The sequence below is a fragment of the Triticum aestivum genome, chromosome 4A (genome assembly GCF_018294505.1).
Source record: "Triticum aestivum cultivar Chinese Spring chromosome 4A, IWGSC CS RefSeq v2.1, whole genome shotgun sequence".
Lineage (NCBI taxonomy): Eukaryota > Viridiplantae > Streptophyta > Magnoliopsida > Poales > Poaceae > Triticum > Triticum aestivum.
In genome coordinates, this window is record NC_057803.1 from 116,054,906 (window position 1) to 116,066,579 (window position 11,674).

At 38.7% G+C, this 11,674-nt stretch overlaps 1 long non-coding RNA gene across 5 annotated transcripts; it reads right to left on the reverse strand.

Moving 5' to 3' along the window:
* Positions 1 to 5,188: 5,188 nt before the first annotated feature.
* Positions 5,189 to 11,219, reverse strand: LOC123085501 (uncharacterized). Of its 5 annotated transcripts, none has more exons than XR_006439793.1 (7): positions 10,703 to 11,218; positions 10,375 to 10,459; positions 9,216 to 9,299; positions 8,905 to 8,969; positions 7,463 to 8,087; positions 6,794 to 6,856; positions 5,189 to 6,244 (listed from the first exon to the last, which is right to left on the reverse strand). It is a non-coding gene; the product is annotated as an uncharacterized lncRNA (long non-coding RNA). The 5 variants fall into 5 exon arrangements; XR_006439790.1 differs by having other exon boundaries at positions 10,673 to 11,218; XR_006439792.1 differs by having other exon boundaries at positions 5,189 to 6,239; positions 7,330 to 8,087; positions 10,375 to 11,219.
* Between the last annotated feature and the right edge of the window lie 455 nt (positions 11,220 to 11,674).

Genomic DNA, 11,674 nt, shown 5'->3' on the forward strand with positions numbered 1-11,674 from the left:
TTCGGGAGGGCTGATCTGGAGTCCGTTCGGGGCTCCGGAGAGGGGGATTCATCGCCGTCGTCATCATCAACCATCCTCCATCACCAATTTCATGATGCTCACCGCCGTGCGTGAGTAATTCCATTGTAGGCTTGCTGGACGGTGATGGGTTGGATGAGATTTATCATGTAATTGAGTTAATTTTGTTAGGGTTTGATCCCTAGTATCCACTATGTTTTGAGATTGATGTTGCTATGAGTTTGCTATGCTTAATGCTTGTCACTAGGGCCCGAGTGCCATGATTTCAGATCTGAACATATTATGTTTTCATCAATATATGAGAGTTCTAGATCCTATCTTGCAAGTCTATAGTCACCTATTATGTGTTATGATCCGTTAACCCCGAAGTGACAATAATCAGGATACTTACCGGTGATGACTGTAGTTTGAGGAGTTCATGTATTCACTATGTGCTAATGCTTTGTTCCGGTTCTCTATTAAAAGGAGGCCTTAATATCCCTTAGTTTCCATTAGGACCCCGCTGCCACGGGAGGGTAGGACAAAAGATGTCATACAAGCTCTTTTCCATAAGCACGTATGACTATATTCGGAATACATGCCTACATTACATTGATGAATTGGAGCTAGTTCTGTGTCACCCTAGGTTATGACTGTTACATGATGAACCACATCCGGCATAATTATCCATCATTGATCCGATGCCTACGAGCTTTCCATATACTGGTTTACGCTTATTTACTTTCCCATTGCTATTGTTACAATCACTACAAAATACCAAAAACATTACTTTTCTTTCGTTACTCTTTTGTTACCATTACCATCACTATCATATTACTATGCTACTAAACACTTTGCTGCAGATACTAAGTTTCCAGGTGTGGTTGAATTGACAACTCAGCTACTAATACTTGAGAATATTCTTTGGCTCCCCTTGTGTTGAATCAATAAATTTGGGTTGAATACTCTACCCTCGAAAGCTGTTGCGATCGCCTATACTTGTGGGTTATCAAGACCAATTTCTGGCGCCGTTGCCGGGGAGCATAGCTCTATTCTTTGAGTCACTTGGAATTTATATTTGCTGGACACTATAAAGAACTTGAGAGATCCAAAAACTAAGATTTATCCCTCAACTACGAGGGGAGGTAAGGAACTGCTATCTAGCTCTGCACTTGATTCACCTTCTGTTATGAGTAAATTTGCGACACCTACACCTGCTTCTGCTATTCATTCTGATATGTCACATGTTATTGATGATGCCACTTCTGCTATGCATGATACTTATGATGAAACTACCTCTATGCCTGATACTACTATGCCACTTAGTGATTTTCTCGAGGAACAACTTGCTAGGGCTAGAGAAATTGAAAATATGGAATCTGATGATACTGATGAAAGTGATGATGAAGAATCACTTGTTATTCCTGAGGGTTATTTATTTGATCAGGAAGCTTTTTTTGCTATTTTAGCTTGCAAAAATAGAACCGAACTTAAAAATTATTAGCTAAATGGAGTAAGCAATCTCTAAATGCTAGAATGAAACCTGACCCTGCTTTTGCTACTTCACCTATCTATGTTACTGACAAGGATTATGAATTCTTTGTTGATCCTGATATAATGACTTTGGTTGAATCTGATCCTTTTCATGGTTATGAATCTGAAACTGTTGTGGCACATCTTACTAAACTGAATGATATAGCCACCCTGTTCACTAAAGATAAGAGAACTCGCTACTTTTATATCCTTAAAATATTTCCGTTCTCATTAAAGGGTGATGCTAAGATATGGTTTAATTCTCTTGATCCTGGTTGTGTGCGTAGTCCCCAGGATATGATTTACTACTTCTCTGCTAAATATTTCCCTGCTCATAAAAAACAAACTGCTTTAAAGGAAATATACAACTTTGTGCAAATTAAAGAAGAGAGTCTCCCACAAGCTTGAGGGAGGCTTCTCAAGTTACTTAATGATTTGCCTGATCATCCTCTTAATAAAAATAAAATACTTGATATCTTTTATAATGGACTAACCAATGCTTCCAGAGATTACCTGGATAGTTGTGTTGGTTCTCTTTTCAGGGAAAGAACACCGGATGAAGCTGAAATCTTATTGAACAATATGTTGACAAATGAAAATAATTGGGTAGCTCCTGCTCCAATTAATGAGCCTATTCCTAAACCAACTCCGAAGAAGAGAGGTGTTCTATTTCTCAGTCCCGAAGATATGCAAGAGGCAAAGAAATCTATGAAAGAAAAAAGGTATTAAAGCTGAAGATGTTAAGAATTTACCTCCTATTGAAGAAATACATGGTCTTAATTCACTGCATATTGAAGAAACATATGATCTTAATCCTTTATTTATTGAAGAACCTCCAGACCTCGATAACCCGACACAGGTAGTAAAGGTGAATTCTCTCTATAGATATGATAAAGTTGTAATCTCATTTACCAAAATTGCTAGCCCATGCTTAGATGAGTTTGATAAATTTATGGCTAAGCAAGAAGACTTTAATGCTTATTTTGGTAGACAATTGAAATACAATTCAAATATGCTTGAACACTTGGGTGATTATATGGCTAATGTTAAATGTGAACTTAAACTTATTAGTAAACATGTTTCTATGGTTACCACTCAAGTAGAACAAGTACTTAAAGCTCAAAATGATTTGCTCAATGAATTAAATAGTAAAGATAATGATTATGTTGTTAGAGTGGCTACTAGAACTGGTAAAATGACTCAGGAACCTTTATATCCTGAAGGCCACCCTAAGAGAATTGAGCAAGATTCTCAGAGAAATAACATAGATGTACCTAGTTCTTCTAAAAGGAAGAAAAAGAAAAATGATAGAACCGCACAAACTTCTAGTGAACCTATTGCTGAACCACCTGATAATCCAAATGATATTTCTATTTCTGATGCTGAAACACAATCTGGTAATGAACCTAATGATAATGTTCATGATGATGCTCAACCTAGTAATGATAATGATGTAGAAATTGAACCTGTTGTTGGTCTTGATAACCCACAATCAAAGAATCAACATTATGATAAAAAGACTTTGTTGCTAGGAAACATGGTAAAGAAAGAGAACCATGGGTTCAGAAACCCATGCCTTTTCCTTCCAAATCATCCAAGAAAAAGGATGGTGAGGATTTTGAGCGCTTTGCTGAAATGATTAGACCTATCTTTTTGCGTATGCGATTAACTGATATGCTTAAAACCAATCATTATGCTAAGTACATGAAAGATATTATTACAAATAAAAGAAAGATACCGGAAGCTGAAATCTTCACCATGCTTGCTAATTATACTTTTAAAGGTAGAATACCAAAGAAACATGGAGATCCAGGTGTACCTACTATACCATGCTCCATTAAAAGAAACTATGTTAAAACTGCTTTATGTGATCTTGAAGCCGGTGTTAATGTTATGCCTCTCTCTTTATATCGTAGACTTGACTTGAATAAGTTAACACCTACTGAAATATCTTTGCAAATGACTGATAAAGCAATTGCTATACCTGTCGGTATTTGTGAGGATGTGCCTGTTGTAGTTGCAAACGTTACTATTTTAACGGACTTTGTTATTCTTGATATTCCCAAGGACGATAGTATGTCTATTATTCTTGAAAGACCTTTTCTTAATACTGCAGGGGCTGTTATTGATTGCACTAAAGGCAATGTCACTTTTCATGTTAATGGTAATGAGCATACGATACATTTTCCGAGGAAACAACCTCAAGTTCATAATATCAATTCTATCAGAAACATTCCATCGATTATATTTGGAGGTTTTGAATTTCCTCTTCCTACTGTCAAGAAGAAATATGATATACTTATTATTGGGAATGTGCATATCCCCATTGGGGTAACCTAGTGTTATTCGAAATTTCTCCGGTTTCATGTTAATTGGAATGGGTTTGTTAACAAGACTTGATCAACCTTGTTAGTGGATTCCTTTTGACGAGTATGAGATGGATAAAACTAGAAGCACAACCTTATGTACCCTTTTTTTACTTTCTGTTATTTATACTAGTTGACCCATTGCGCCAAATGGCGCAGAGACCCACTAAAGACATGTTGTCGATAAAAATAGTTTCATTTTGCAAGGACATATGACAGAGACCAGCTAAATTAATGTGGGCGTTGAAAAGGAAATACATGTGGTAACAAATTTAACCCGAGGGTCCTTAATAAAAAACAATGAAGGCTTGCTGTCAATAATAGGATGTATAATAACAGTACCTGTTGCGCCAAATGGCACATGGTCCCATTTCAAACCAAGAGCTATTTAAAAATAATTAACAATTTGGCAATAATAAGGATCCTCTTAATAATGAAAATTGAAAGAAACATAGCCTCAAACTATGTAACAGAGTTTTTAAAATGCAGGCATCCTCTCTATACAATTCTACTATGTCAGCTGGAACTTTGGAATCAAGGTCACACTTTGTCCTTGCGTCGTTGGTAAACTGTGCCCTCCCACTACTCTGAATCCATAGCGTTTTGTCCCTCGCAACCCCTTTATAGGTCAGATGCACTATAATTCCTTCATTTTTTTAAAGGAGCTTAACAACCAATGTCTTGCACAACATTTTTCATCTCTTCATTGAGGCATGTTTATAGTTCCCACTCCTCTGCTCTGTTATGTTAGAAGGATGAACTCTCTATAGCCATCTCTTCTTTTTTTGAAGGGAACTGGACAAACAATGACCAATGCCATGTTTATGAAATGTTGTACTGTAATAGAAGTGCAAACATGAAACGAGAAACCAATTGAAGAAACAAGGACTTTTTGGTCTACTGGAATTTAAGGGCAGACTTGAAATGGAAGGTCAAACCAAGATTGACAAGTAGCACATCACAAAAAAAGTTTATAACAGATATAGAAGTGACAATAAATAAGTTTTTCAAGATTTACAATGAACTACATGATTTGGCTTCTTGCTCTAAAATAGAAATCTGCAGCACTAACTTGGTGACAATCCCACCAATTCAACGACAATGGACATATTTTCTACACTTCACTCCTTGCGGCTTGTAGAGTCAAAGGGCTACGACCATCATTGCAGAAAAGGAAAAAATTAACAATAGTTCTTGCATGAATGAGTCGTCAGGTAATCATGTGAGTCTACTATATATAAACTATAGGCAAAATTCAGCAACAAAGGTAACATGCGTAGTGAGAAACTGGATAACAGAAGGAATACTTTCAACCAAGTCTAGAGGAACACATACTATGCCCAGGAACTTTTCACTGACGTAACAATGCAACTATTCATAGCAACAAAATTTATACAGAAAAGGGGGATACTCCTACTCAAACAACAACAACAAAGCCTTTAGTTTGAAACACTCCTAGTCAACCTCCCTAAAATTTAACCGGATTTCATCTGATAACCTAGAGGCCAGCTGGAGATTGAGCAATATTGGAATATACATATATATTTCAAACAAATTAATGAACTGGGATGAACGGATCTTAGAAGGATAGCCTCACTTGGGGCTTTGGAACTTGAGTATCTCCATGGCTAATCAAGGCTTAGAGAGGCAGCAGTTAAAGCATCAGTCGAGTTAAGGTATGCCGTTATCAATCCTTCTTTTAGTAATCTGAACACGACGTTAGTAATGCCAAGGCAAATACCTTGATACCCTGTTCATGGTCATCTCGTTACTGAAAAATAAATGTAAAACTGGCCTGCAAGATAAAAGCATTTCCCAGTACCTGAATGTACAACCTGGGATCGTCAGTGCTCTTAACATTCAGTTACTGGGAATACCGCTGGATGAAATTATAGTGCAAACTCCAGGTCTTATAAATTTTAATACATTCAACAATTAAGACTTTGAGCCATGAGATTATATGTCAATAGTTACATTTAAGCTTGTGAGAGCATAAATCAATCATAAAAAGGTAGAAAGAATAAGCTCCAGAACACAATAAGGGCTTAAACTACTTATTTGAAAACAGTGGAACAAATCATTAAATCTAACTAATTTTAAATGATCCAGTTTTAAGAATTAATATGGTACAGCTAAGAGAAGGCTACAAAATCATCAATCAAGAAGACTCTATATAAGATTGATAATTAGAGACAACTGTCACTGCTCGGTCACATACCGTGGTCGACATGAGCAATGACAGACATGTTATGGATAATTTTTTATCCACAATTCCACGGAGCTCCTCCGTTCTAAACCTCACCGTTTTGACTGCTTTTGAATGTCACACCAGGAATACCCTTCCTGCTCTAATAATAGCAAGCTATCAGAATCAAGCAATAATATAGTGTGAATAACTGAACATGGAAATCCGACAGTAATATATACTGACGATCCTTTAAAGTAATTATGACCACATTTGTCTACTCAAAGCTCAAAAGTGCACTTAACAATCATGTACAACAATTAGTTTTATACACTGCCACCAAAATATTTTAACCAACACTTCGACCAACAGCCCCGGTGAAGTGAAATATATAATTAATATGGTCAATCGAGCATATTATATTAATGTATTAGAACTAATAAAAGTGCACTGAGAAGGCAGCCATAAAGCAAGAACAACCACTGCTAAGGGCACTGATGATCACAGTAATGAGAAAAAGTAACACATGGCAATAACAAAGAAACGTAATCCATTATGAAGAGAGGATGCAGGTGGAAAGAAACGTAATCCAAAAAATAAGACTAATATAGACAAGCATCAAAAACTAATACTACTATTGACACACCTCTGACACTAAGACTATATATAGACAAGCCTCCAAAAGTAAGGCTAATGGAACACGAAGTAGTACCTCCTGCAATTTCTTCAATCTAATTCTGATTCTATGGGAAAAGGTTGCAACGAGAGGAATAGCCTGCAAAAATAGATAGATCAAATGTTGTACAAGTCAAAAAAAGTTACTGCTAGCCATAGTGCATACATTCTATTTCTTATTGTACTTTTTGCAACATACTACAACTCAGAGCAGATACATGACATATCTTGGTAATGCCACAATGGTTATTATCGACTGGAATCAGTTGTCCAGATTTTTACTGGTAAATCAATTCAGTTTACATGCAACTAACAAAATTTTATAGGGAAATGTTGTACTGATATCATGGTGGCGCAAGCATAGAAGTTGTTACAGAGTGGAAAGAACAGTCTAGATTTTCAGTACTGAATATGTCCGTCTAGCATCGCAAAAAGCTACAGTTAAGCCTCTCGCATGCTAATTATCTATGTTGAAGCCGGTAGAAAACCTACACTTACAATGGCACATAGAAAAACAAGGGAATGTAGCTTTTTGCAATGCGAGAGGCTTAACTGTAGAAAACCTACACTTACAATGGCACGTAGAAAAACTACTGCAGTTGAAGGAATCATCACCACCACAAAAGGCGAGAAAATAGAAGCTTCAGCTAGCACCGAGTCATAATATTATAGTAGATAGCTCCAAGAAGAAATAGATTATATGTACTTTGAGCTACCACTAAGTTGTGAGTTGCTGTCTAGCGGCCACAACTTCCCTTTGAGCCGCCATAGCCACTGTTTCCACATGTGTAGGTTGCTGCTGCCAACAACTCTTATTTATCTGCACCCTCCTTTTTACAAAAGAATATAAGGTTTAGTGGTTTAAACATTTACTTCCTCAAATAGTCCAATACTAATTGCTTCAAACGACAAGTGCTATCTTTCAATCCCCCCTTCCTAGTCAAGAGGTAGATCATCACACTGGAACTGCTTTAGGGCTCATAGCCTAATGCTAGAGACAAGCAAAATTTGTTCTTGGTAAATTATCAGCAAACAACTGTGACATGCCGCCTGAGCACTTCTACTGAGGGGCTCCAAACCCCAGGCCCCCAACTTCATTTTTGAATTTGAGTTCAGTAGCATGTCGTCATCCTCATGAGCACTCCCGTCCAGGTACATAAAGAAGAAAAACAGTGACACTTACATTAGGAAATACCTACAGGATCCATGTGTACAGGTAGTGAGGCAATTGAAATTGGCCCAAAAGACATAACTTCAGTGCTGGAAGAGTCGCACTGTCGACCACACTCTGAGTCTTGGCTGCTTGATCCATCCCATTGTGGTCGTCGGTGCTGATGGAAAGTTAGATAAAAATTGTGAACAAAAATAAGTAAAATCCCCTCTTCTGGACAAAGTAAAATAAGAACCTCTGCTACTCTAATGTACATCCACGCAACCAAAACTCTGAGAAATACTCATAGCAACACTGATCAACAGTTCTCGAAAGACATTCCAGATTTTTGAACAACTACAGACCATTAAGTATTAACAATATCCAGAAGTTGTAAGCCCATGGTACTCCTACTATCTCATGACTAACTATATCCGAGCATTTATTCATAGATCATGCATACTCATATTATTTTTATGTACAGAATCATGCTATATCTCTGCTAAATCAATTCCAATGCATGCACATGCACAAGTCTGAACTAAACAACATATATGATGCATGAATTAAATGTAAACCAGCCAAGCCCCATGTGAAATAAAATACTGAATTTGTAAATTGATGAGTGAGAGAATTAACAGACCAATAGTTCTGTACTTCAGCAAGATATAGATGACAACATTCTATGAAAATAAATCACACTGTCCTACAGAGCACAATCAAACCATTCCCGGTTCAGTTTAGTATAGAAGTACTACACTACTAAAGGAGAGCTAGTTCTCACATAGGAACAAAATAAGATCAATCACGCAGGGTCCAACATTCATATAGATAAAGAAATATCTATGCAACATCACGACACTTGCAAGGTAACTGTAAAGCATGCACTTGGCACATCATATAACTATCCGAAACTTAAACGACTTCTATTTCTGATTTAAAACTGAATCTAGTTGTAAATATGTTACAACATTCAATGAAGATTGCCAATTCTATACCTCAGATGTACCAGAAGCTGTGTCCATTTTACTCTGCTCATGTTTCTATAAAAAATCATATGGCTCTGAAAAGAAAAATAGCAACGTTAAATGAATATTTTGGAAGTTTATCATACGAATCATGTCAATAAGGACATTTAAAAGATTCTAAGCTTGCAATAATCTTTCAGCCCAAAATCACCGTCTGGATGCAAATAAGCATGAACATAGAAAGCGGCAGTCAGTTAGGCACATGAAACAGCGAGCTTCACAAGAAGTTTACGGCATGCTGGTAAGCACAAACGCCGAGGAAATGGTAGTCAGTTAGGCACCTGAATAAAATCAAGCTTCACAAGAAGTTCTGTGCAAAATGTCTCTGAGCATCACACAATCATGTGTAAAAGCATCTTATGATCCTGCAATCAACAATGTGAGCTTATTCAGCAGATTGCATAAAAACCTTTCTCGGTGATTAATAGGCTGACAGAGCAATTGCCAAAGGTAGCACTTATGCATAAAAGGAAATAAATGGAGGAAAATGACATGAATTTCTTTAGACTGAGCGAACACTACAAACAAATTCCAATAACACAGAGCAGTAAATGGTCCACATGGGAGCTTCATTAGGCAAGCAACCTAGCTAACAAATATTTGTTGCGTCCCTACTATGTGGTCGTACATGAAGAATCAAGAACACACGTGCAAAAAGCTAGTTCTAACTGAATTTAACTTTCTAACTGAATTTAACTTTCAGTTGGCATTTATCTCTCATGGTAGTTTCCATTTTTTTATAGAGAAACAAGATAGAGGAGAGCCAAGTAGAGAGGAGGCCGTGGTGACCAAGGAAACCTAAAATTCTGGACTGAACAAAAAGACATAAGTTAGGGAGAAATTTAGGTCGGTAGACTGCTGAGCTCCTGCATATGCATGATTTTACAAATGTGATACCTCGGTGCTCCCTTCAGTTTTGAACGACTCAAAGCATCTAATTGTTCTGTTCTAAAATATTTTAATGTCTGCACTTTGGTACAGCAGCAACTGTCATGAACTGAATTATGGCTGAAGAATAAGAAAGTAGAACCTACAAAGGTCTACCATGCATACACAACAAATCTGAACAAAAATAACGAACACTAATGATTCCAAGCAGCGCATAGCAAAACCATACTTTTGAAATATAACACGGGTCATTTTTTATGTATTGTATATTAGTGCATTACTTATACATCAGATATCAAATTAGGGTGTGTATAGGGCACATCTAGATGTGCTCTAGTTATTGCACATCTAAGTGAGTGAATCAAGCATAAAGAGAAAAGAAAAAAGAAAAAAGGAAATATCCACACGAATCTCGACGTAAGATCAATGACATAGGACTTAGATGTGCAATACTTATGGCACATCTAGATGTGCTTTAGCAAAACTGATCAAATTAAGCAGAAGTGGGTAGAAATCAACAGAAGTGGGCAAGAAAAGTCAGCAGCCCATCACCTTGCAATATATATAGAACATACTTTCACCGACCATCATACCGCTAAACAACAAGGCGCATTGGCCATCCACTTGAATTATTATTCTGCAACAAAAGAAAAGAAAACACACATAGAGTACCAATTAGAAGGGCTCCTGCACACCCGTCAATGGTCTATATGGCAACAAAAACAAACCATTTGGTCATTCATCAGGCTGATGGTGTGCATTACGTTGGGCTTGCTTACATGGTACATAGGCATTTAGGCTACAGAAATCTTTAGAGATCAGGAGTGCATGCAACAGAGGGGAAGCTCACCTTGGGTCATGCAACGGAGGGGAAGCTCACCTTGGGTCTCCCCAAATTTTTCCCATGGTTGGCAGAGGAGGTGAGGCTGGAGGCAGAGGTAGCGCCGCCGCTCACGGCATAGCAGAGGCGAGCCGGACCGCCTCCCTAGCTGGCTGGTAGCGCTGCCTCCATGAGGGCCGGCTTGCTCCTTCACCCTGTCGCCGACCTCCTCCCTCTTCCCTGTAGCTTCACCACATCGCGACGGGCCGACTGTTGCCTGCCCTCGTCCCCCGCCTCCCCTGCCCATTCACCCCACCATCGACCTCGTCTAACCCGCGCCCGATCTAGAACCAGGCATCGATGACGGGCGCAGATAACAAAAAGAAGGAAGGTGAGGTGGAGGGGCTAGCATGGTGGAGGAGTATTATCAGGCGGCGGCGAGGCTCCGGGGCGGAGGCCGTGGTGACGCGAGGAGGAGGGATAGAGGCGGGAGAGGTTGTGGGGATCGAGGGGAAAGGGGGCTAGGGTTTGGGCGGTGGCTGGTGCGGGTGATGGATTGGCGGGGAACGCGGGGTGCGGATCGGGGAAAACCTCCTGCACGCGGGCGCGGCCAACCCAGCCAATACAGACACGACACGAGTCCACCAGTCATTGGGCAGAAAAATGAATCGTGGGGTGAAAATAATTTAACCGCAAGTGAAGATCCAACGGCTTAGGCGAGCCAGAAAGGCAGATCGGACGGCCGACGAAGCCCCAATCGGGGGAGCCTTCTGAAGGTGAGTTGGTTGGCTTATGTTTTGTTTTAAATTAAATTAAATAAAAATAAATAATTTTCTGTCTATTATCTGATTATCCGCGCAATATAAAAATATCTCGAAAATAAAAGTTTTCTAAATGCCCTGAAAATTAAATATGATTTTTTTCTATAATATTTGAGGATTTATGGAACAAAGAACACACCAGGGGGCCAACCACCTTGCCACGAGGGTGGAGGGCGCGCCCCCTGCCTCGTGGGCCCATGGTGGCCCTCCT